The sequence below is a fragment of the Erinaceus europaeus genome, chromosome X, assembly GCF_950295315.1.
Source record: "Erinaceus europaeus chromosome X, mEriEur2.1, whole genome shotgun sequence".
NCBI lineage: Eukaryota > Metazoa > Chordata > Mammalia > Eulipotyphla > Erinaceidae > Erinaceus > Erinaceus europaeus.
In genome coordinates, this window is record NC_080185.1 from 35,367,584 (window position 1) to 35,391,223 (window position 23,640).

A 23,640-nucleotide genomic window follows, 5' to 3' on the forward strand; every position below is an offset into this window, starting at 1 on the left:
AGATTTTTACTTTGGTACCCTGCTCCAAACTCAGTCAGATCCTGCTTTGAGTTTCCCTTTCTGTTCTTCTTTCTCAACTTCTGTTTATGAGTAGGATCATCCCATATTCATCTTTGTCTTTCTGACTTTTAGCTCATTTAACATAATTCCTTCTAGCTTCATCCAAGCTGGGTCAGAGAAGGTGGGTGCATTGTTCTTAATTGCTGTGTAGTATTCCATTGTGTATATATACCACAGTTTTCTCAGACATTCATCTGTTGTTGGGCACCTGGGTTGCATCCAGGTTTTAGCTATTACAAATTGTGCTGCTGTGAATATAGGTATACAAATATCTTTTTGGTTGGGTGTTATGGAGTCCTTGGGGAATATTCCTAGGAGAGGAATTACTAGGTCATATGGAAGGTCCATGTCTAGATTTGTGAGAGTTTTCCAGACTGCCCCAAAGAGGTTGGAGCAATTTACATTTCCACCAGCTGTGCATAAGGGTTCTTCTGTCCCCACAGCCTCTCCAGCATTTGTTGCTGCTGTTCTTTTTGATTTTTGCCATTCTCACAGGGGTGAGGTGGTATCTCAATGTTGTCTTTATTTGCATTTCTCTGACAATAAGTGACCTGGAACAGTTTTTCATGTGTTTGTTAGCCTTTTGGATCTCTTTTGTAGTGAATTTTCTGTTCATATCCTCTGCCTTTGGATGGGGTCATTTGCTTTTTTGTTGCTAAGTTTGCTGAGCTCTTTGTATATTCTGGTGATTAGTCTCTTGTCTGATGTATGGCATGTAGATATCTTCTCCCATTCTGTGAGGGGTCTCTTCTTTGTGTGTTGGTTTCTGTGGCTGTGCAGAAGCTTTTCAATTTGATATAGTCCCACTGGTTTGTTTTTGTTTTAGTCTTCCTTGCAATTGGATTTGTATCTTCAACAATGTCTTTGAGGTGTATGTGGGAAAGTGTTCCACCAATGTTTTTCCTCTAAGTATTTGATAGTTTCTGGTCTAAAATCCAGTCCATTTGGAGTTGATTTTTGTTTCTGGTGAGATAAGTGGTTCAGTTTCATCTTTGCATGTTTCAACCCAGTTTTCTCAGTACCATTTTTTGAAGAGAGCCTCCTTCCTCCATTTAATATTTTGGGCCCTCTTATCAAAAATTAGATGTCCTTATGTGTGGGGGTTTAGTTCTGGGCTTTCAATTCTGTTCCCCTGTTCTGTGTGCCTATCTTTGTTCAAGTAGAAAGGCTGTTTTGATGATGATGGCCTTATAGTTTGGGATATGGGAGTGTGATGCCTCCATTTCTGTTTCTTTTCCTCAAGATTGTTTTGGTGATTCTAGGTGTTTTCTGGTTCCAGATAAATGACTGTAGTTTTTGTTCTATTGTCTTAAAGAAGCTTGGTGGACCCCCTTATCAAAGATTAGATGTCCATAGGTGTGCGGGTTTAGTTCTGGGCTTTCAGTTCTGTTCCACTGGTCTGTGTGCCTATTTTTGTTCCAGTACCATGCTGTTTTGACTATGATGGCTTTATAATAAAGTTTGAGGTCTGGGAGTGTGATGCCTCCATTTCTGTTTCTTTTCCTCAAGATGGTTTTGGGAATTCTAGGTGTTTTCAGGTTCCAGATAAATGATTGTAGTGTTTGTTCTATTCTCTTAAAGAAGCTTGGTGGAACTTTGATGGGTATTGCATTAAATTTGTATATTGCTCCGGGGAGAATATTCATTTTGATGATCTTAATTCTTCCAATCCATGACCATGGGATGTCTTTCCATTTCTTGGTGTCATTTTCTATTTCCTTGAATAGTGTGACTCATAGTTTTCAGTATACAAGTCTTTCACTTCTTTGGTCAACTTTATTCCTAGGTATTTTATTGATTTTGCTGTAACAGTGAATGAGAGTGATTTCTGGATATCCTCTTCTTCAGATTTAGTGTTTGCCTAAAGAAATTCCACTGAGTTTTGTACATTGTTTTGTACATTTTATATTTTTTACATTTTATAATTTTGTAGCCTGACTTCTTGCTATATTTCCTAATAATTTCCTGTAGCTTTCTGCTGGATTCTTAAGGTTTTTTTTTTTTTTAGTGTATACTATCATATCACCTGCAAACAATGAGAGAGCCCCAGCAATAAAAGTGAGACAAAAACAAATAAACAAAAAAAACCCCTTTTATGCTGAAACCAGGTGGTGGCACACCTGGTTTAGTGCATATACTTCAGTGCACAAGGACCCCGGTTCAAGCCCCACATGCTTCACATGCTGCAGGTATTTCTCTGTCTCTTTCCCTCTCTGTCTCCCCCCCCTTCTCAATTTCTCTCTGTCTCTATCCAGTAATAAATAAAATTTAAAAATCAAACAGATAAAAAACTGTCATGCCTGAAGCTCTGAGGTTCAATCCTCAGCCCCACCATGACCTGGAACTGAGTAATGCTCTGGTCTTACTCTCTGTGTCTTTCTCTCTGTATCTCTCTCTCATTAAAATAAAATAAAAAAATCTTTAAAAGCATATAATATAATTATAGCTATATTGATATTAAAGGAAAATATGGAATATTGTTAGTAATGAGTTAATATATATATTAATAAGAAATGATTCATTTGAATTAAAATGCTGAGCTCTTTTTTATAGTATTTTAGGGGCTAAAATTCAAGTGGTCTATCGTATACTTTTGTTCTTAATAAGTTTATGGTTATCAATGTAAGGTATCATTTTGAAATATAAGATATAGATATGGAAATTAATGAGTATGCACTAGAGAAGTAATATAAATAGGAAATAAAATTAATAAGCTAGCATGATCTCAGAAAAACTCTGATGATTATAGCATGGTGATTAATCATAAAGATTGGCTTCAAATACTGTATCTGATATTATCAAGTAGCAAATGTGTGATTTTGTCAAAGCTTTGCTCTATTATTTATAAAACTAGGGATATAATAGCTAACTTTTAGGGATTTTTGTTAAGGTTTTCAGTAATAGATATAGGTGTAGGGATCTTTTAGTTGGTACTTAAAAGTTGTCTAAAAAATTGTGTTAGTAAACATACATCAACATATAACTGCGACTTGGACATTTATAATATTCCCATTCCTAGCAGTTAAAAATCAGTTAAAAATCACTCAGCCATAAAAATTAATGAAGATCTGACTAATGCCACAACATGTATCAATCTCATAACATATCAAGTGAAAAAAATAAGTCAAAAGATCATTTGGAATGTGAGTCCATTCATAGCCCATACTTTGAAAAGTCAAATCGGTAGAGCCAGATTAAGTAGCCTCTTGGTTGCCAGAGGATAAGAGGAAAATGGAACTGACTACAAAAGGCTGTTTTGGGGTGATATAAATATTCATATATGATGGCTGCATAACTCAGAAAGTTAGCTGGCAACCACTGAATTGTACATATTAATTGGTATATATTATAGTATGCACATTTTTATTGCTGTAGTTATTATTGTTGTTGTTATTGATGTCGTCATTGTTGGATAGGACACAGGGAAATGGAGAGAGGAGGGGAAGACTGAGAGGGAAAGAGAAAGATAGACACCTGCAGACCTGCTTCACCGCTTGTGAAGTGCCTCCCTTGCAGGTGGGGAGCTGGGGCTCAAATTCGGATCCTTATGCTGGTCCTTGCACTTTGCGCCACCTGTGCTTAACCCACTGTGCTACCACCCGACTCCCAGTATGCACATTTTTCTCAGTAAAACTGTAATAGAGTCAAAGTGTCAAGTAATATATACTCAATTCATGGAGACTTTTTAACACAGTTGATGTAATCATGGAAGACTGAAGGCAGTGTATCTTTAATAATGGATGATGAATACTGTTTAGCTAGGCACTGAAGAAAGGAAGAAAGAAGACAGAGATAGTCTGAACTGTGACTTGGGGTGAGAGACAGCCTTGGTGTAGATGTTGCTATAGAATGGGCTAATGTAGTGACAGCACTAGTAGGTAAGGAACTATTGGAATCAGAACTGAAACTAAAGAAAGTCTGGTAGTGTATGACTGAAAATGTAAGGTAACACTGATGATGGGTGGAAATGAAGAATTTTAAGCAGGAGAGACTCCAGATGAAAGAGATAGTTTATCACTAAGTAGTGGCTAATTTGAGAGAGCTATTGGGTCATAAGTGTTATTGCCATATTTTGGCTTTAGCTGGCTGATGTGAATTCAAACCATTTAGATGCTTCATTTGGAAGAATTTAAATGATAGAATGTATGATATGACAGGGATTTATCTGAAACTTTCCTATTTTTTGTGTGTGTCTGAGCAAGTAAGCTCAGTTGGCTACACTGCATGTCCCCAGAATTAGTATCTTTTGAGCAGGTAAGGTATAGATAACATTGCAGATAAATATGGGGAATTTTTTTTTTATCTAGCTAGTTATCTTTGCTGTGACTGCTTATGGAATCATATAAACACAGACTACACTGTCTTACAGTCTTTTGAGTTATGTAAGTAAATATTCCTAGCAACAGTATGCCCTCCAAACTTTCCAACAAATCCAGTGTTTTCCCTTGAAGATATTTCCCAATATCTCCTTGACATTGTCTAGAAGTTTTAAAATCTCCCGCCCAACACAGAATATATCCTTACAGTACTTAATGTAAGAGATGTGATAAGATCTTGACCTTTTTAGAAATGTCTTTGATGTCAATCCTAATTCTGCTAAATTTTACCTGACAGTGTAAGAATGAAGCATAAGCTTGTTTGTCAAACATCTCGGTAATCTGTTGTGGCAATAATCAGCTGCAACTCAGCTCTGCAATGATATGGTCTGGTGAATGATGCTCCTTTACTTGGAAGGAACTTAATAAGTGCTTGACCATTGATTAATGAAGTAAAAAATGCAGTAGGTAGACCTTGAAGTGATAAACTAAACATGAACCTTGGCAGCCATTAGTCCCTCCTGTCCACTATCCATGCTGTGATTTATTTTGAAATTGATGACTGTTCATTTTCTTACTCATATACTTAGAATGACTCAGAGAAACCAGTGTTGATAATCATCAGATTAAAAAATTAAAAAAACAATTATAGGTTATTCATATTTTGAGTTTTAATCACTATTATAAAAGTGGGTGAAGTGCCTATAAAGGACTGGAATTGTGAAATCCCATTTTTTCCTCAGATGGCCTTTTCGATGTGTAAATTAAAAATCTATGCTATCATTTTTGATAATAAAAAATAAAATATCAAGGGAATTGAAATTGCATTTTTATTTTTCAGGTACACTTTATGATTGGCCATAACAGCAAAGTAAGTATGTGATATTTTTCAGTTGATAATACATTAAATTTTAAAATGATTTTAATCGTGTCTTCATCAATGTATCCTATTTCTCCAAAGATCATAAATACTACAGTTCACCTAACTAGTGAAATGAGATAATTTCCCCTTTATTACTTTTCTTAATATTTTCATGAATTATCAGTTTTCTTTCTGTTAAAATATCACTTCATGTTCACAAAGATTACTGAGTGCTTAGGGAACTGATAATGTCCAGTGTACTAGTTTGTCTACTCTCTGCTTTGTATGTAACTGTGATGCACATGGTTCCATCTAAAATATTTGATAGTGTTGTAGATTAGAATTTCATGAATCCCCATGGAAGGTTGTGTCCCACGAGTAAATTTCTCAATTGTTGGTTTAGATTTCAGTTTGTCATTTTAGACAGTAATCTTGGAAATGTCTTTATCAAGAAAACTGCTAATCTCTCAGTGTGATCAGAAGACAAATAGCCTTTGAACAAAAAAAAAAAACCCACAAAACTTTACATAACTTTTTTTTTTACTGTTTAAAACAAGTGGAATAGAAAATAGAGGTGGCATAGAAAATCATTTTGGGGGAGTTAAGCGGTAGTGCAGCGGGTTAAGCGCACATGGCGCGAAGCACAAAGACCCAGGTAAGGATCCAGGTTCGAGCCCCCCGGCTCCCCACCTGAAGGGGAGTCACTTCACAGGTGGTGAAGCAGGTCTGCAGGTATCTTATCTTTCTCTCCCAGTCTCTGTATCTCTTTCTCTCTCTGTCTCTGTCTCCCCTTCTCTCTCCATTTCTCTCTGTCCTATCCAATGATGACATCAATAACAACAACAATAACAACAACAATAAAAAACAACAAAGGCAACAAAAGGGAAAATAAATAAATCAATATAAAAAGAAAATCATTTTGGGCCTGGAACATTTTCCAGTGTTGCCTTGCTGTTTCTTCCCTAGACTTTTAAGGTTTTGTTTTGTTCATCATAGCCCCTCAAACTGCAAATACTACCACCTAAAACCTTGCTTCATGACAATCCCTGTGAGAGCAATTCATTTATCCCCAATTTTAATTTCTTAGAAATGAGCCGAGCAATTATTAGTTTGATAACACAATGTAACTCTCCATGTATTGGTGTACAACAAGTACTCTGATAAATTACTAACATATAATAATGGATGACAATCCCTGTATTGCTGCCACGGACAGATAAATCTGTGCCACATTATTCTCACTTTAATAGTCTCTTAAAACATCATCAGATTGATTTTAGAGTAGCAAGGATATAAAATAAACACATAGAAATATCTTTCCAATAAAGGAGAGGATAACCAGCCTTCTTTATACTTGAAAATTCTACTGTCAAAATTGAATGATGTTTCTTAGAAACTTCTTGTTTCAGCACAATAAAATGTATGTTTTCTAGTTGAGGTGAAAATCCCTGGATGCTGTTTGTTGTAGAAGGAATAGTCTTGCTTCTGTCATTAAAATGCGCATGACCTTTATCAAATCAATTAAGTTCTCTGCATCTTAGTTTCCACCTCTGTAAAATTATTTGGTTAAATTAGATGACCTTTAGTATGTCTTTTAGTTTTAATATCTTAATGTCTGCTATGATGAATGTGCATAAAACCATATTTGTAATTGTGTTTCTTATTTCTGTGACCTAAAAGCAATGTATCACTATAAACCTGAGGAAGATGGGTCGATACTGGAGCAGATTGGAATGTTCCTACTCATGGCCACAGAATGTAGCTCAGATCTACAGGGATGCAGAGGTCACATAGGCTTCTAAGCTGAATATGGGCCCCAGATCAGATAAAAACAGTGAGGGTTACAGTCAACAATATTTATATACCTTTCCCATATTTGGGAGCTACTCTCTTCCCTGATACAACTTTCTGGTCCTTTTTCCAGCCATGACATCATGTCCCCAGTCAATAACTAGGATCTACCTGCATATCAGATTTCAGGCTCAGGGAAAATAAAAAACTAGTATAGCCACAGGCCCTTTGGAATATAACTAAAATATGCCTACTAGCTATCTACAAAATGTAGGACTTCCCAACTCTTCATCTGCACTATTCTAGCCTTTAAGTTCATGATTGGTCAACAATTTGTTTGGCTTTGTATGTTAACTTTCTTTTCAACCACCACGTTCTAGGTGCTAGCATGATGCTGAACAGACTTCCCTGGGCAGACAACCCCACTAGTGTGTCCTGGAGCCCCACTTTCCCAGAGTCTTCCCCACTACAGAAAGAGAGAGACAGGCTGGGAGTATGGATCGACCTGTCAATGCCTATGTTCAGTGGGGAAGCAATTACAGAAGCCAGACCTTCCACCTTCAGCATCCCACAATGACTCTCCGTCCATACTCCCAGAGGAATAAAGAATAGGAAAGCTATCAGGGAAGGGGATGGGATAGGGAGTTCTGGTGGTGGGAATTGTATAGAATTGTACCCCTCTTATCCTATGGTTTGACAGTGTTTCCTTTTTTATAAATAAAAAATAAAATAATAATATCAAAAAAGAAATAAATAAGAAATAAACTTAGCTTGTGAAAATAAAGAGGGGTATGTATTACAAAAAAAACTAGCAACCTTTTGAAGATAAGAAGATTGAATGCATTTACTGACACAGATTATTGGTAAGAACTAGTTATTATGTATTCATTCAACCAATAGTTACTGAACATCTCAGTGCCATGTCAGTGTTACGTGAAGAGGTGAAAATTAAATATTCCCTTTTCCTTAACATGTAACAGTGAATATAGGAAAGTCTTGATTAACTAGTTGCTTTGGAAAGGGGGTGTTAATTGGAGTGCTCTAAAACCTAAGTAGCAGTTCTATCTTTTATTTTTGTCTTTGTGGTTAAAAAACTTTTATAAAACTGTAGTGTATTTGACTCCCTTACTGAATACAGCTTAGCGACCATAATTGAATTTTAATTTTAAATATGGATTTTTTTTCAGTCTCAAGTTCATAATTCTGAAATCAGTTCGTTTTGTACAGGAGAAGTATGAGAGTATGATGAATTTATATTTGACTCGATCATTTCTTGGGTGATGAGTTTGATTTCCTTTTATTTATTTATTTATTTTTTATTTAATTATGATCAACATGTCTGTTTTATGAGAGGGGTACAATTCCCCACAATTCTTACCACCAGAGTTCTGCATTCCATCCCCTCCACTGGCAGCTTTCCCGTTCTCTAATCCTCTGGGAGTATGAACCTAGGATCATTATGGGGTGCAGAAGGTGGAAAGTCTGGCTTCTGTAAATGCTTCTATGCTGGACATTGCTGGACATGGGCATTGGCAGGCTGATCCATACTCCTAGCCTGTTTGTATCTTTCCCTAGTGGAGCAGGGCTCTGGAGAGGCAGGGATCCAGGACACATTGGTGGGGTGTTCTGTCCAGGGAAGTCAAATTGGCATCATGGTAGCACTGTGGTGGCTGAAAAACATTAAGATGTAAAGCAGAACAAATTGTTTAATAATCAGGAAACTAAAGGTCAGAATATAGCACATTTGGGGTCTTCATGTTGGAAGGGGCTAGGAAGTCTATTTTATGTATATTCCAAGTCGCCTATGACTGTACTAATTTTTTGCTTGAGCCCAATAGCTAGCATGCAGGTGAGCTAAAGGTATTGTCTGGGGAGATGGTGTAAGAGTTGGAAATAAGACTAGAAACCTGGATTGGGGCAGAAAGTAGCACCAAAATATAGGAAAAGTTTATAAATAACATTAGCTATAACCCCCATCAATCTCACCTGGGATCCATATTAAGCACAGGAGCATGTGTAACCTCTTCATCATTGTAGGTCTGAGTTTGCATTTCGTGGTTATATCAAGGAATATTCTACGCTGCACTCAGTATAGGACCAGTCTTCCTTGAGTGGCAGAATGTGTCGACCCAGCCTCTCTTCGGAGAGTGGGGCAGTCCCTACCATTGTTGTTCCAAATTGAAGGTAAGGTCCTGGAGAGACACAAAAGTGGATTCCATGATGCTGTTCCTGATGGAGATGACCAGCAGTTTTGGAGAGAGGAATCTGTTAAAGGTCTACATCAATCATATCTATATGGGAATCCCAGGATTTCCTGAGTAGGGCCTCGGATGATGGGGTGGCCTGGTAGTGACCAAGAGAGCCAACATTGAAGTATGCTGGTCTCTTGCCTTATCCAGATTTTGTAGTCCTTACTTTGTCTGACAAAGGTTAGTTTTAAAGTGATTAGTGCAGTGAAACAGGAAGTAGATGAGGAAGGTATCTAGGTCTAAGTAGAAACTTTGATTAAGTACTTTATAGTGTCTTTTTTAGGTCTTCCTGCACTTATTGAGTCACTGTAGACGACTGTGCACTTCTACTTTAAGGCATACAATTTCCCCTAACTTAATGGATACATGTGCACATGTGATTTATCTCATGGGCCCTGGTCTATACCTAGGTTCTATGCCTTTGTTTGTTGTTAAGTGTTAATTGCACTGAGAAGATGCTTGGGATTATTTCAGTCTTCTTGAGTTTATTTATATTGTCTTTGTAGCCTAACATATGGTCTATCCTTGAGGGGAAAAAGGGGGGAGAGGAGGGCAAAACCACTAAAACACAGATGCCTCCCACAGGCATAATCACATACACACACACACACACACACACACACACACACACACACCCCTCACCTAACAACCAACAATGAACTAACAAACTAATATTCTTTTTTTAAAGACTTTTTTATTTTTAATTTTTTATTTATAAAAAGGAAACATTGACAAAACCATAGGATAAGAGGGGTACAGCTTCTCACAATTCCCACCACCAGAGCTCTGTATACCAACCCCTCCCCTGATAGCTTTCCTACTCTTTAACTCTCTGAGAATATGGACCCAAGATCATTGTGGGATGCATAAGGTTGAAGGTCTGTCTTCTATAATTGCTTCCCTGCTGAACATGGGCATTGACAGGTCGATCCATACTCCCATCCTGTCTTTCTCTCTTCCTAGTGGGGAAGGGCTTAGGGAAGCGGAGCTCCAAGACACATTGGTGGGGTTGTCTGTCCAGGGAAGTCTGGTCGCATCCTGTTAGCATCTGGAACCTTGTGGCTGAAAAGAGAGTTAATATACAAAGCCAAACAAACTGTTGGACAATTATGGACCTAAAGGCTGGAATAGTGCAGGTGAAGTGTTGGGAGGGGGGGGTCCTCCATTTTGTAGATAGCTAGTAGGCATATTTTAGTTATATTTCAAAGGGCTTATAGCTATACTAGTTTTTTTTTTTCTTTTTTTGCCTAAGCCTGAAATCTGATATGCAGGTGACTCCTAATTATTATCTGGGGAGATGATGTCATGGCTGGGAAAAGGACCAGAAAGCTGGATCAGGGAAGAGAGTAGCTCCCTAATATGGGAAAGGGGTATAAATATTACTGTAAACTCCATCAATTTGATGTGATCTGGGGCAACAAGCTAATATTCTAACATAATAACATATGGTTTGTTAAGTTCAGTCAACTTAGAGGAACAAACAGCGCACCCCACCCAAACTTCCTTGGTAATATCTTCAGCTTGAATGTGTTGAGCAGCTTTAGAATACTCCCTACTGATATCTGACAAAAGTTCAGCTTTGGAATCTTTGTATCTTGGTTGTTGAATTTAACTCCACAGGTGTTAAATCTTTGTCTCCTCCCTATTCTCCCAAATTGTCCATCTCTGGCCTGGAGGATGGTGATTGGGGGCCTGGGAAACTCGTGGTTTTTCTTTTCCTTTGTCTTTTAGCTGCTTTTAGCTGGTTTATAGATGAGTTATAATTTTATGCTGTGGTTCTTCTTTGTCCCTTCCTCTATAGTTTATCTCCTATAGGCCTTAAAATTCTGTTTTTGCTTAGAATCCCCAAGATTTAAATCAGTTTTTAGGGAGAATCTGTTTGCTGCCTTTAGGCCTCCATCTTGACTGTACCCACCCCCCGCCAAGTTTGATATTTATTCAGTAAATTCAAGCTATGAACTTGCTTAGTCACTATGCTTTTTCTTATAAAAGTCGAGCATAGAACATGAAATAAAATGTTTCACTAGTTGTGCTTCAATTAATTAAGTTTTAACTATACATACAATCCTAATTGGAAATATAAACCCTTGGTTGCTTTATGCAGAAGTAAATTTTAAATTTTAAATTTTGGGTGCCATATTGTGTTAGGAAAATAGGTTGACTGAATGAAGATGTCCAGAAGAGAGATACAAAAAAAGGTGATGGCAAAGTATAATGTCATTACTATTTATTCCAGCTTTACCACAATGTAATTGATATACAGCATTGTGTAAGTTCAAGATATGTTAGACATAATTCATAAAGAAAGGTAAAGTAGGGGCTAGGGTATGACTGCAGGTAGAATGTAACTTTTCTTTGCCTGAGATCCCAGCTTCAATTCCTAGAGCCAAGGACAGAGGCAAATGGAGCTCCATGGCTAGTGGAACAGTGCTTTTATGTACCTCCCTTTCTCTAGTTCTCTCCTTCCTTTACTTTAATAAAAGTATAAAATAAAAAGTGGATGTTGTAGATACAGATTAACAATAGAACACTTTAAAGAGAATCATGGATTCAATTCCTACCACTACTTTAAATATAATTAAAGAAGTTGGGGTGAAGAAAAAAAGAACAAGTTGTATATCTGGCTTCTATTTGATGAGCTCTTTGTGGAAGATTGAGTAGAATTTTACTTAGAAAGGATCTAAAAGGTTGTCTAATACAATATAAAACTCTCTCTTTTTCTATATATACACATATATATGATCTTATGTATATGAATTTATACTGAGCCAGGCTACTACATATTAAATATTGATATATTATAAACATATATCTGTATCTATATCCATATAATATTTTAATCCATTTTGCAACATTACAGTGGGTATCTGAAAAAAATATAAAGCATTTCTGTATTTCTGAAGCATTGTACTCTACTCATGACTATCTCTGTTAGCTGTTCATCATATTGACACAAATTTGTTCAGATTTATCCATCTAATGGATTGGTAAATACAGAATACATGTAATTATTTTCTGTGTCTTAGATCCTCATATATTTGAGAAAACTAAACATGACCTTACTCATTAATAGTGACTTTTGCATCCATGTATCTTTATTTAAACAAAGACATGTTTTAGTTGAGAGAGAGAGAGAGGGAGAGAGAGAGAGAGAGAGAGAGAGAGAGAGAGAGAAGGAGAAGGATAAAGAGGGGGAGGATGAGGAGGAGGCATAAGAGGAAGAGGAGAAGAAAGAATGGAAGGAGGAAGGAGGGTTAGTTAGAAGAGAAACTTTCATGTGTGGTCATTTCTGGGAAAGAATCTGATCTTCATACATGCAAGGAAATCATTCTTTCTGCTGAGCTACTTGCTAGACACACCTCTAAATCTTAATAAATAGACATATTCTCCAGAAGGGGAATCATATACCAACAATAGTCTCCTGATTAAAAATGCTTTTGGCTCCTGTTGTGTACAAAATACTATGCAAGCTTCTTGTTGTGCATGATACTGAAGTCTTTACCTACCTTTGGCTTTAATTCTCATAAATTCTCCTATTTGGGATATACTCCGATCTCCCTAGACCTTTATTCATTTTACTGACAAATTATTTGGTCTCCATTCATGCCTTTACTGATGCTTTTCTTCTGGAATAGCCTTCTTTCCTGTAAAGATCAGTGAACTATCAAGTAATTGCTAAAAGTTGAGATCGAATGTCCTCTTTTTGTCAGAAATTCCTGCAGTCCTCCTCATATCCATCTCCTTCCCTCAGAAAATGAATCCCTAACATGTTCTTATACTCACAGACCATATCGCTGTTAAATCACTTATAACATTTTATCTTCTCTGTTTTATGTATTTGTGCAGATAGAATGAGAAATCTTGAGATTAAATACTATGATGTTTTTCATATTTTTCTTCCCTAGATTTAACATATTGGACAAAGTAATGCATAACTGATGTATAAAATAGTATTTCATTTCATTGGTTATAAACTTCATTAGTCAATTTCTTGGGATGTTACCTAACATAACTTTACCTTTCTAAAATGTGATTCATTTAGTCTCCAACTTCTTTTCTCTGATTTTTATCATCTACTTTTCTTCTTAGTATTTTTCTTTCCTGGTTAAAGAAATATAAAACTGTCTTCTGTTTTTCCATTTAATTAATTCATTTTATGCACGTATTTTTTTTACATCTTCATGGAGCAGAACATTTAACAACTCAAATGGAGGCCACATAGGGAAGGAGGCACCTTGGCAACTGGTAGCAGAAATCATGTTAGGTGAAAAGCAAAAGTATTGTCAGACCACCATCAGCACTTCTTTTCATTTGAACATATTTACCCTAAGACAGCCATTCTACCTTATATCACTTAGGATCATCTCCAGTTTAGTGATTTATTATTAGTTCTCTTGATTTGCTCAATTATATAAATCATAGTTTTACTTAAAATCATGGACATTTCAGTTTGTTTTGCTAGATCATTAATTCCAACTGTTGCATATATATATCTTCAAAAGCATTAGAACAGAAAGCCAATTCTCTGTCACATTGTCACTAGAATTTGTAGAAAATTAACATAGGACATTTCAAAACTAACTTATAGAGTTGAATAAGAGTCTGAAGTTAGCTATTTTTAGATAACATCTATGAAAACAAAAGCAACTTCCACCTGTAATAGAAACAAAAACAACAAACTTCTCAGACTTTAGTAGCTTTAGGATGTGATTTGAAGTTAAGAGCTATATGCTTGATTTTTACGGCTGAACTTTGGTGTGCTCAGTTGAGCACACACATTACCATGTATAGGGACTTGGGGTCAAGTCCTAGTTCCCCACCTACAGAGGAATTTATTTTATTTTATTTTATTTAAGAAAGGAGACATTAACAAAACCTAAGAGGGGTACAGTTCCCCCCTCTCTCCATTTCTCTCTGTCCTATCCAACAACAATGACAACAACAACAATAACTACAATTGAAAAAACAAGGGCAACAAAAGGGAATAAATAAATATAAAAATTTCAGTCTCTCTTGAACTTTTCAGGTTCAAGAATGGGATAACTTGGAGATTAAATCAGTTTCAGTTGACTAGTGACTCAATCAACATGTATGTCTAGCATAATTGTGATAGAATTACGAAAGGCAGTATTTGGAGAGCTTTCTAGTTTGTGAACACATGGAAACATTTAGGGCTAATGGCTTTCTGTGACAGGGAATGGAAGCTCATACCCTTTCCCCATACATCACCTTTCACACTTTTTCCATATATTACTGAGGTATATCCTTTTATCATACACCAGTGATCTAACAAGTACAGTGGTTTTTTAGTTCTGTGAGATATTGTTGCAAATTAGTGGAACCAGAGGAGAGGGTCATTGGAACATTAGATTTATAACCTGTAAGTCAGAACTGGCCTCTGAGGGGAGGCTTGTGGGACAGTCTTAAATGAGTGAACCCTTAACCTGTAGAAAGTTAACCCTCTACTGAGATTATCTTTGGTCAATTAATATCAGAAATGAGCTAAATTGAGTTGAATTCTTATACATCCTACTAGTATATGAATAGCTTGGCATATATATGAGGGAAACCCCTTTCCACAACACTGGAATTAGTGTGATACTCCTTTAACCATTAAGAAATCTATGGCCTGCTACATATTTTAGACAAGATAGAAGTTTGATTGTCTCATCAATAGTCTGAATAAGCATTCCTTTAGATGACTGAACTTGAGTTACTGAAAGAGCAGCTAAGTGATAATAGATCAACTAGAACCCAAGGAGTGATGAGCTGATTGAATGGTTTTTAAAATAGAAGAGAGTAATAGGAAAAGCTTTCATTAGATAAAGTATATATTTTCTCCCTATCTGTCAACAAATAGAATTTCAAGTTCTTCCACTAGAGTCACTGCCACAGTGCACTTTACCCAGAAGGCCCCAACATAATAAATTGAAATCTATTTGAAAACCAATGTCGGGGGAGGTAAGATGGCGGCGGCCTGAGAAATCGCTGACAGCGAGTGCTCTGATAGCATCGTCGGCAACGGTAGGATTTTCTGCCTTTAGCAGGCCAGTCAATAAGGGGGGGGCACCAAAGAAGTGATTACAGTTTAATTTGGGTTAACAATTAGAGCAAAGGTGACACAGACTAGCGGGGCTCCAGAATTCCCAGGCAGCGCCAGGCAAGGCGAGTGTGCCGGGCATTGTCCTCCGCCCGCCCGGGAAGGCGGCTCCTCCGCCGGTTGCAGAGCCCGGCGGGCAGAGGACCCGGAGAGAGCACTTTAGCTCGGGGGCTGCCTCTTGGGAGTCGCGAGGGTCCACCGCGACCCTGAGGGTGGATCCAAAGACTTCTTGAGTATAGCTCTCATTGGATCAAAGGACTTGGAGCTAGTTTTCATTTTTGAGAAATCCTTTAAAAAAGTCTGGAGGGCGGGGTTTCCCGGAAGATGGCGCCCGGAGAAGCTGCCAGCCTTTGAGCTCCGGACACATCTTGTGTAAACAATAGGATTTTCTGCCTTTAGCAGGCCAGCCAATAAGGGGCCATAACGGTCATACCAAGGATGTGTCTATAACTTAATTTGGGTTAAGAATTAGAGTAGGGGGAAAAAATTCTTTTTGCTTCCTGTTAATTTTCAAGCATACATCCTTCCCGCCGCGCCCCCCCCCCCCCATAAGCAGTGCCTGGGACCAGCTACTAGCAGGATACCCCATACCACCAAACAGGGTTTTTTTTTTCTTTTTTTTTTTAATTCACTGATACACATTTGGGAAGTTCCTCACACTGCTCTTTAATTACAACTCTTCTTCTTATCTTCTCCCTTTTCTCTCTCTTATCTCTCTCTATCTCTCTCTCTTTTTTTGTTAATCTTGTCATACACTTCTTTCTTCTTTGCCTTTCTGAATTTGTGAATTACTTTGGGGAAGAAATCTGACCCAGAGTGGACTCTCTACGTGTGTATCTCTGCTCTAGTTCCCTTTACACTCTTGTTACCCTTAGAATATACACTGGATAGTAGATTTGCATAACTGTCTATTCTTGCTATCCTCTCTTCCTTTTCTCTTTCTTCACTGGGATTTGGTTACTATTTTTTCACGGACTGGAGAAATTGTTTGGCTAACTGGTAACGATTAAACTCCTTCAATACTTACTTCAGTTGCTACTGTTATTCCGGAGGTTGGTGAGTGCAATTGTCATAAAGGTATTTAGTACAGTGTTACTTGTGCTCAAAACACAACAACTGAGGAACAACAGAGCATTAAAAAAAAAAAGAAACACATAAATTAAAAAAAAAATGGGTAGATTAAAAACAAATAAAACTGCTACCCCAATGAATGAAGACAAGAGCCCAGAAGAAACCACAAATCAGTCAGAAGTAACCATAGATAAGAAAAGTATGCAGGCAATAATAAACTTATTAATCACAGAAATGAAAACAACATTGGAGGAAAGAAATGGCAGTATTAGGGAAACAACAGTTGAGACCCCCAAGGAAAATACTGATTATCTTGAGACAATTAGAGAACTGAAAGCTGAAATAGCTGTAATGAAGAAAGAAGCTGAGGCAAGGGAAAGCAGACTAACAGAAGCAGAAAACAGAATTAGTCAGACAGAGGATGAGTTAGAGAAAACTAAGAAAGAGGTGAAAGAGCTTAAAAAGAGATTGAGAGACACTGAAAACAACAACAGAGACATATGGGATGATCTCAAAAGAAGTAACATTCGTATAATTGGCCTGCCAGAGGAAGAAAGAGAGGAAGGGGAAGCAAACATCCTAGAGGAAATAATACAAGAAAATTTCCCAGAACTGAATAACAGAAAGGATATCAAGGTGCAAGAGGCCCAGAGAGTACCAAACAGAATCAACCCAGACCTGAAAACACCAAGACACATCATAGTCACAATGAGAAGAAGTAAGGATAAAGAAAGGATCCTAAAGGCTGCAAGAGAGAAACAAAAAGTCACATACAGGGGAAAACCCATAAGACTTTCTGCAGATTTTTCAACTCAAACTCTAAAAGCCAGAAGGGAGTGGCAAGATATCTATTGAGCCCTGAATGAAAAAGGGTTTCAACCAAGGATTATGTATCCTGCTAGACTTTCATTCAAGCTAGATGGAGGGATCAAAACCTTCTTAGACAAACAACAGTTAAAGGAGGCAACTATCACCAAGCCGGCCCTGAAAGAGGTACTAAAAGACCTCTTATAAACAAGAACATCACTATAATACTTGTAATATATCAGAGTAAACAAATTGTTTTTTAGAACAATGGCACTACAATACATTAAATCCATAATATCAGTAAATGTCAATGGCTTAAACTCACCCATCAAAAGGCACAGGGTGGGGGGATGGATCAGAAAACATAACCCAACCATATGCTGCTTGCAAGATTCACATCTGTCACAACAAGATAAACACAGACTTAAAGTGAAAGGATGGAAAACTATCATACAGGCTAACGGTCCACAAAAAAGGGCAGGAACAGCCATTCTCATCTCAGACACAATAGATTTTAAATTGAATAAAGTAATAAAAGATAGGCAAGGACATTACATAATGATTAGAGGATCAATCAGCCAAGAAGACTTAACAATTATTAACATCTATGCACCCAACGAGGGACCATCTAAATACATTAAACACCTATTGAAAGACTTTCAAAAATACATCAATAGTAATACAATAATAGTGGGAGACTTCAATACCCCACTCTCACACTTAGACAGATCAACAAAGCAGAGAACCAATAAAGATACAAGAGAATTGAATGAAGAGATTGACAGACTAGACCTCTTGGACATTTTCAGACTCCTCCACCCCAAAAAACTGGAATACACCTTCTTTTCAAATCCACACAACACATACTCAAGGATAGACCACATGTTAGGCCACAAAGACAGCATCAATAAATTCAAGAGCATTGAAATCATCCCAAGTATCTTCTCAGACCACAGTGGAGTAAAACTAACTTTTAACAACAAACGGAAAATTATTAAAAGACATAGAATTTGGAAACTAAACAACATGCTCCTTAAGAACCACTGGGTCAGACACTCACTCAAACAGGAAATTCAAATGTTCCTGGAAACTAATAAAAATGAATACACAACCTATCAAAATATTTGGGACACAGCTAAAGCAGTACTGAGAGGGAAACTTATAGCTATACAATCACATATTAAACACCAAGAAGAAGCCCAAATGAACGAACTTACTACACACCTCAAGGACTTAGAGGAAGAGGAACAAAGGAACCCTAAGGCAACCAGAAGGACAGAAATCACTAAAGTTAGAGCAGAAATAAACAACATCGAAAATAAAAGAACCATACAAAAGATCAATGAAGCCAAATGTTGGTTCTTTGAAAGATTAAACAAAATTGACAAACCCCTAGCCAGACTCACCAAACAAAAAAGAGAGAAGACTCAAATTAATAGAATTGTAAACGATACAGGAGATATCACAACTGACACCACAGAAATCCAGAGAATTCTGCGAAACTTCTATAAAGAACTATATGCCACCAAGCTAGAGAATCTGGAAGAAATGGAACAATTCCTAGAAACCTATGCACTTCCAAAACTGAACCAAGAAGAACTACAAAATCTAAATGCACCAATCACAGACAAAGAAATTGAAACCGTTATTAAGAATCTCCCCAACAACAAAAGTCCTGGACCAGATGGCTTCACAAACGAATTCTACAAAACTTTCAGGAAACAGTTAATACCCATACTTCTTAAGCTATTACATAAGATTGAAGAAACAGGAATACTCCCTTCCACCTTTTATGAAGCCAACATCACCCTGATACCAAAAGCTGATAGGGACAGAACAAAAAAGGAAACTACAGACCAATATCTCTGATGAACATAGATGCCAAAATATTAAACAAGATCTTGGCCAACCGGATACAGCAACACATCAAAAAGATTGTTCATCATGACCAAGTGGGATTCATCCCAGGAATGCAAGGCTGGTTCAACATCCGTAAATCAATCAATGTCATTCATCACATCAATAAAAGCAAAGCCAAAAACCACATGATTATCTCAATAGATGCAGAGAAAGCCTTTGACAAAATCCAACACCCATTCATGCTCAAAACTCTACAAAAAATGGGAATAGATGGGAAATTCCTCAAGATAGTGGAGTCTATATATAGCAAACCTACAGCCAATATCATACTCAATGGAGAGAAGCTGAAAGCATTCCCCCTCAGATCAGGGACTAGACAGGGCTGCCCACTGTCACCGTTACTCTTCAACATAGTATTGGAAGTTCTTGCCATAGCAATCAGGCAAGAGAAAGAAATCAAAGGGATACAGATTGGAAGGGAAGAAGTCAAGCTCTCACTATTTGCAGATGATATGATAGTATACATAGAAAGACCTAAAGAATCCAGTAGAAAATTACTGGAAGTTGTTAGGCAATATAGCAAGGTATCAGGCTACAAAATCAATGTACAAAAATCAGTGGCATTTCTTTATGCAAACACTAAATCTGAAGAAGCAGACATCCAGAAATCACTCCCATTTACTGTTTCAGCAAAATCAATCAAATACCTAGGAATAAAGTTGACCAAAGAAGTGAAAGACTTGTATGCTGAAAACTATGAGTCGCTACTCAAGGAGATAGAAACTGATACCAAGAAATGGAAAGATATCCCATGCTCATGGATTGGAAGAATAAATATCATCAAAATGAACATTCTCCCCAGAGCCATATACAAATTTAATGCAATACCCATCAAAGTTCCACCAAGCTTCTTTAAGAGAATAGAACAAACACTACAATCATTTATCTGGAACCTGAAAACACCTAGAATTGCCAAAACCATCCTAAGGAAAAGAAACAGAAATGGAGGCATCACACTCCCAGACCTTAAACTATATTATAAAGCCATCATCATCAAAACAGCATGGTACTGGAACAAAAATAGGCACACAGACCAGTGGAACAGAATTGAAAGCCCAGAAGTAAATCCCAACACCTATGGGCATCTAATCTTTGATAAGGGGGCCCAAAGGATTAAATGGAAGAAGGAGGCTCTCTTCAATAAATGGTGCTGGGAAAACTGGGTTGAAACATGCAGAAGAATGAAATTGAACCACTTTATCTCACCAGAAACAAAAATCAACTCCAAATGGATCAAAGACCTAGATGTCAGACCAGAAACAATCAAATACTTAGAGGAAAACATTGGTAAAACACTTTCCCATCTACACCTCAAGGATATCTTTGATGAATCAAACCCAATTGCAAGGAAGACCAAAGCAGAAACAAACCAATGGGACTACATCAAATTGAAAAGCTTCTGCACATCCAAAGAAACTATTAAACAAACAGAGAGACCCCTCACAGAATGGGAGAAGATCTTCACATGCCAGACATCAGACAAGAAACTAATCACCAAAATATATAAAGAGCTCAGCAAACTCAGCCGCAAAAAAGCAAATGACCCCATCCAAAAATGGGCAGAGGAAATGAACAAAACATTCACCACAGAGGAGATCCAAAAGGCTAACAAACATATGAAAAACTGCTCTAGGTCACTGATTGTCAGAGAAATGCAAATTAAGACAACACTAAGATACCACCTCACTCCTGTAAGAATGGCATACATCAAAAAGGACAGCAGCAACAAATGCTGGAGAGGATGTGGGGACAGAGGAACTCTTTTACATTGCTGGTGGGAATGTAAATTGGTACAGCCTCTGTGGAGAGCAGTCTGGAAAACTCTCAGAAGGCTAGACATGGACCTTCCATATGACCCAATAATTCCTCTCCTGGGGTTATACCCCAAGGACTCCATAACACCCAACCAAAAAGAGGTGTGTACTCCTATGTTCATAGCAGCACAATTCATAATAGCTAAAACCTGGAAGCAACCCAGGTGCCCAACAACAGATGAATGGCTGAGAAAGCTGTGGTATATATACACAATGGAATACTATGCAGCTATCAAGAACAATGAACTCACCTTCTCTGACCCAGCTTGGACAGAGCTAGAAGGAATTATGTTAAGTGGACTAAGTCAGAAAGTTAAAGATGAGTATGGGATGATCCCACTCATCAACAGAAGCTGACTTAGAAGATCTGAAAGGGAAACTAAAAGCAGGACCTGATCAAATTATAAGTAGGGCACCAAAGTAAAACCCAGTGGTGAGGGGTAGACATGTAGCTTCCTGGGCCAGTGGGGGGTGGGAATGGGCGGGAGGGATGGGTCACGGTCCTTTGGTGATGGGAATGGTGTTTATGTACACTCCTAGCAAAATGTAGACATATAAATCAGTAGTTAATTAATATGAGAGGGGGAAATCAATTGTATGTCTCAAAGGTTCTCAAAAGACAAACTGAATCTTTTTAATAGATAGGCTGCGTGTTTGATATGCGGACTCTCTCTAAAGCCTAGACCAAGTAGATTAGAAGCTTCCAATAGCACAGCTATATACAAGATACTGGGTACTGTACAGCAAACCATAACAAAGGGACTTTTCAAAGTTAACCCAATTAACAAATAATGTGATGATAATATTAACTATTGATTGTCTTTTTGAACCCTAAGACAGCAGGAACCTCACATCTTCACTATAGAGCCCCTACTTCCCCCAGTCCTGGCACCCTTGGATAGGGCTCACTTTCCCGTATGCTTCTCCCAATCCATACCAAATAATATTGCATCCGCCGATCACAACCTAACCAAAGCAACGATTGCCATCTCAACATGCTTCACCTCAGTGTGTATCCAGAGACTTCACGTGTGGAATGACAATCCTTCAGCTTCATTACTCGGGTGAGACCTTTCCTTTTATAGTACACTCTAATTTCATCTCAGGTAGTTCACTTTCTAACAAAGTCCCATAACCTAGACATACACCAGTTTCTGTGAGAGAGAGCGTATGTGCACACGTATCCATAAACTACTGCAAAATATATACCTGAAAGCAGGATTACACTAGAGTTTGCAGTGAGTACCTCCCTAACACTTCCTCTCCACTATTCCAATCTTGGGATCCATGATTGCTCAACAAATTGTTTGGCTTTGTATGTTAACTCTCTTTTCAATCACCAGGTTCCAGATGCCACCAGGATGGTGGCTAGGCTTCCCTGGATTGAAGACCCCACCAATGTGTCCTGGAGCTCAGCTTCCCCAGAGACACACCTTACTAGGGAAAGAGAGAGGCAGACTGGGAGTATGGACCGACCAGTCAACGCCCATGTTCAGCGGGGAAGCAATTACAGAAGCCAGACCCTCTACCTTCTGCAACCCTCAACGACCCTGGGTCCATGCTCCCAGAGGGCTAGAGAATGGGAAGGCTATCATGGGAGAGGGTGGGTTATGGGGATTGGGTGGTGGGAATTGTGTGGAGTTGTACCCCTCCTACCTTATGCTTTTGTTCACTAATCCTTTCTTAAATTAAAAATTTAAATAAAAAAAAATAGTTATTTTATTAAACTGGATACATTATAAAAAAATAAATAAATAAAAAGAAAACCATTGTCATTTTGTGAGTAAATGGTCTAAAATGCTTGACGAGCTACTCGTGCAGGATTTTTGACAAGACTGAAGTTTTCCCTAGGCCCCTTGACTTGGAGTCTAAGGCAAAATAACCCTTTCTTTGGGGGGAGGGTTGCTGAGTAAGAGCTAGCTAATAACATTTGCTATGTATCTCTGCAAACCAGTGCATGTTGCAGCGAGAAGCAAATATTGATTCTCTGAGCTGTCATTCCTACTTATGAGAAAAATTACATTTGAAAAATCACTGGGAATGATGCACTTATGCACTTACGCTGTAAATCCCATTCCTGTAAGTACTGTGTTATTTGGGCCTTTTACTTTTTCCTTATACCAGGTATATATGTCTCTGAATAAGTGGCATATTTAGACTAAAATATGTGAGTTGAATCTAAACATACAGGGACCCATTATTATTGGAAGAAACTCTGCTTGAGGAAATTCACAGCAGGACTTCTCCAGCTCACTCTTCTTCAGTGACCTTTCAGGGCTTCTGACTTTTCTTTCCTACGTATTGAATTTTGGTTACAGGTTCCTTTTTTGCTTGATTTGGCATTTGCTATATTAGAAGACAGCTTTTTAAAAGATTGTGTGAGATTCTATGAAAATGAATTTTTTTAAATATTTATTTTATTTATTTATTCCCTTTTGTTGCCCTTGTTGTTTTATTGTTGTAGTTATTATTGTTGTTGTCGTTGTTGGATAGGACAGAGAGAAATGGAGAGAGGAGGGGAAGACAGAGAGGAGGAGAGAAAGACAGACACCTGCAGACCTGCTTCACCGCCTGTGAAGCGACTCCCCTGCAGGTGGGGAGCCGGGGTTCGAACCGGGATCCTTATACCTGTCCTTGTGCTTTGCGCCAC

The 23,640-nt window shown here is 37.8% G+C and overlaps 1 protein-coding gene across 5 annotated transcripts in view; it reads left to right on the forward strand.

The window, feature by feature from the left end:
- The window catches only part of TENM1 (teneurin transmembrane protein 1), a 1,227,224-nt gene that overhangs the window by 194,840 nt on the left and 1,008,744 nt on the right, over positions 1-23,640 (forward strand). For 4 of the 5 annotated variants that reach the window (XM_060183574.1, XM_060183578.1, XM_060183576.1 and 1 more), the window contains one exon: positions 5,218-5,247. The exons of the other annotated variant lie outside the window; for it this stretch is intronic. The gene's annotated coding sequence lies outside the window, so the exon portion shown is untranslated. The remainder of the gene's footprint in view (positions 1-5,217; positions 5,248-23,640) is intronic. 5 annotated transcript variants of the gene reach the window in all.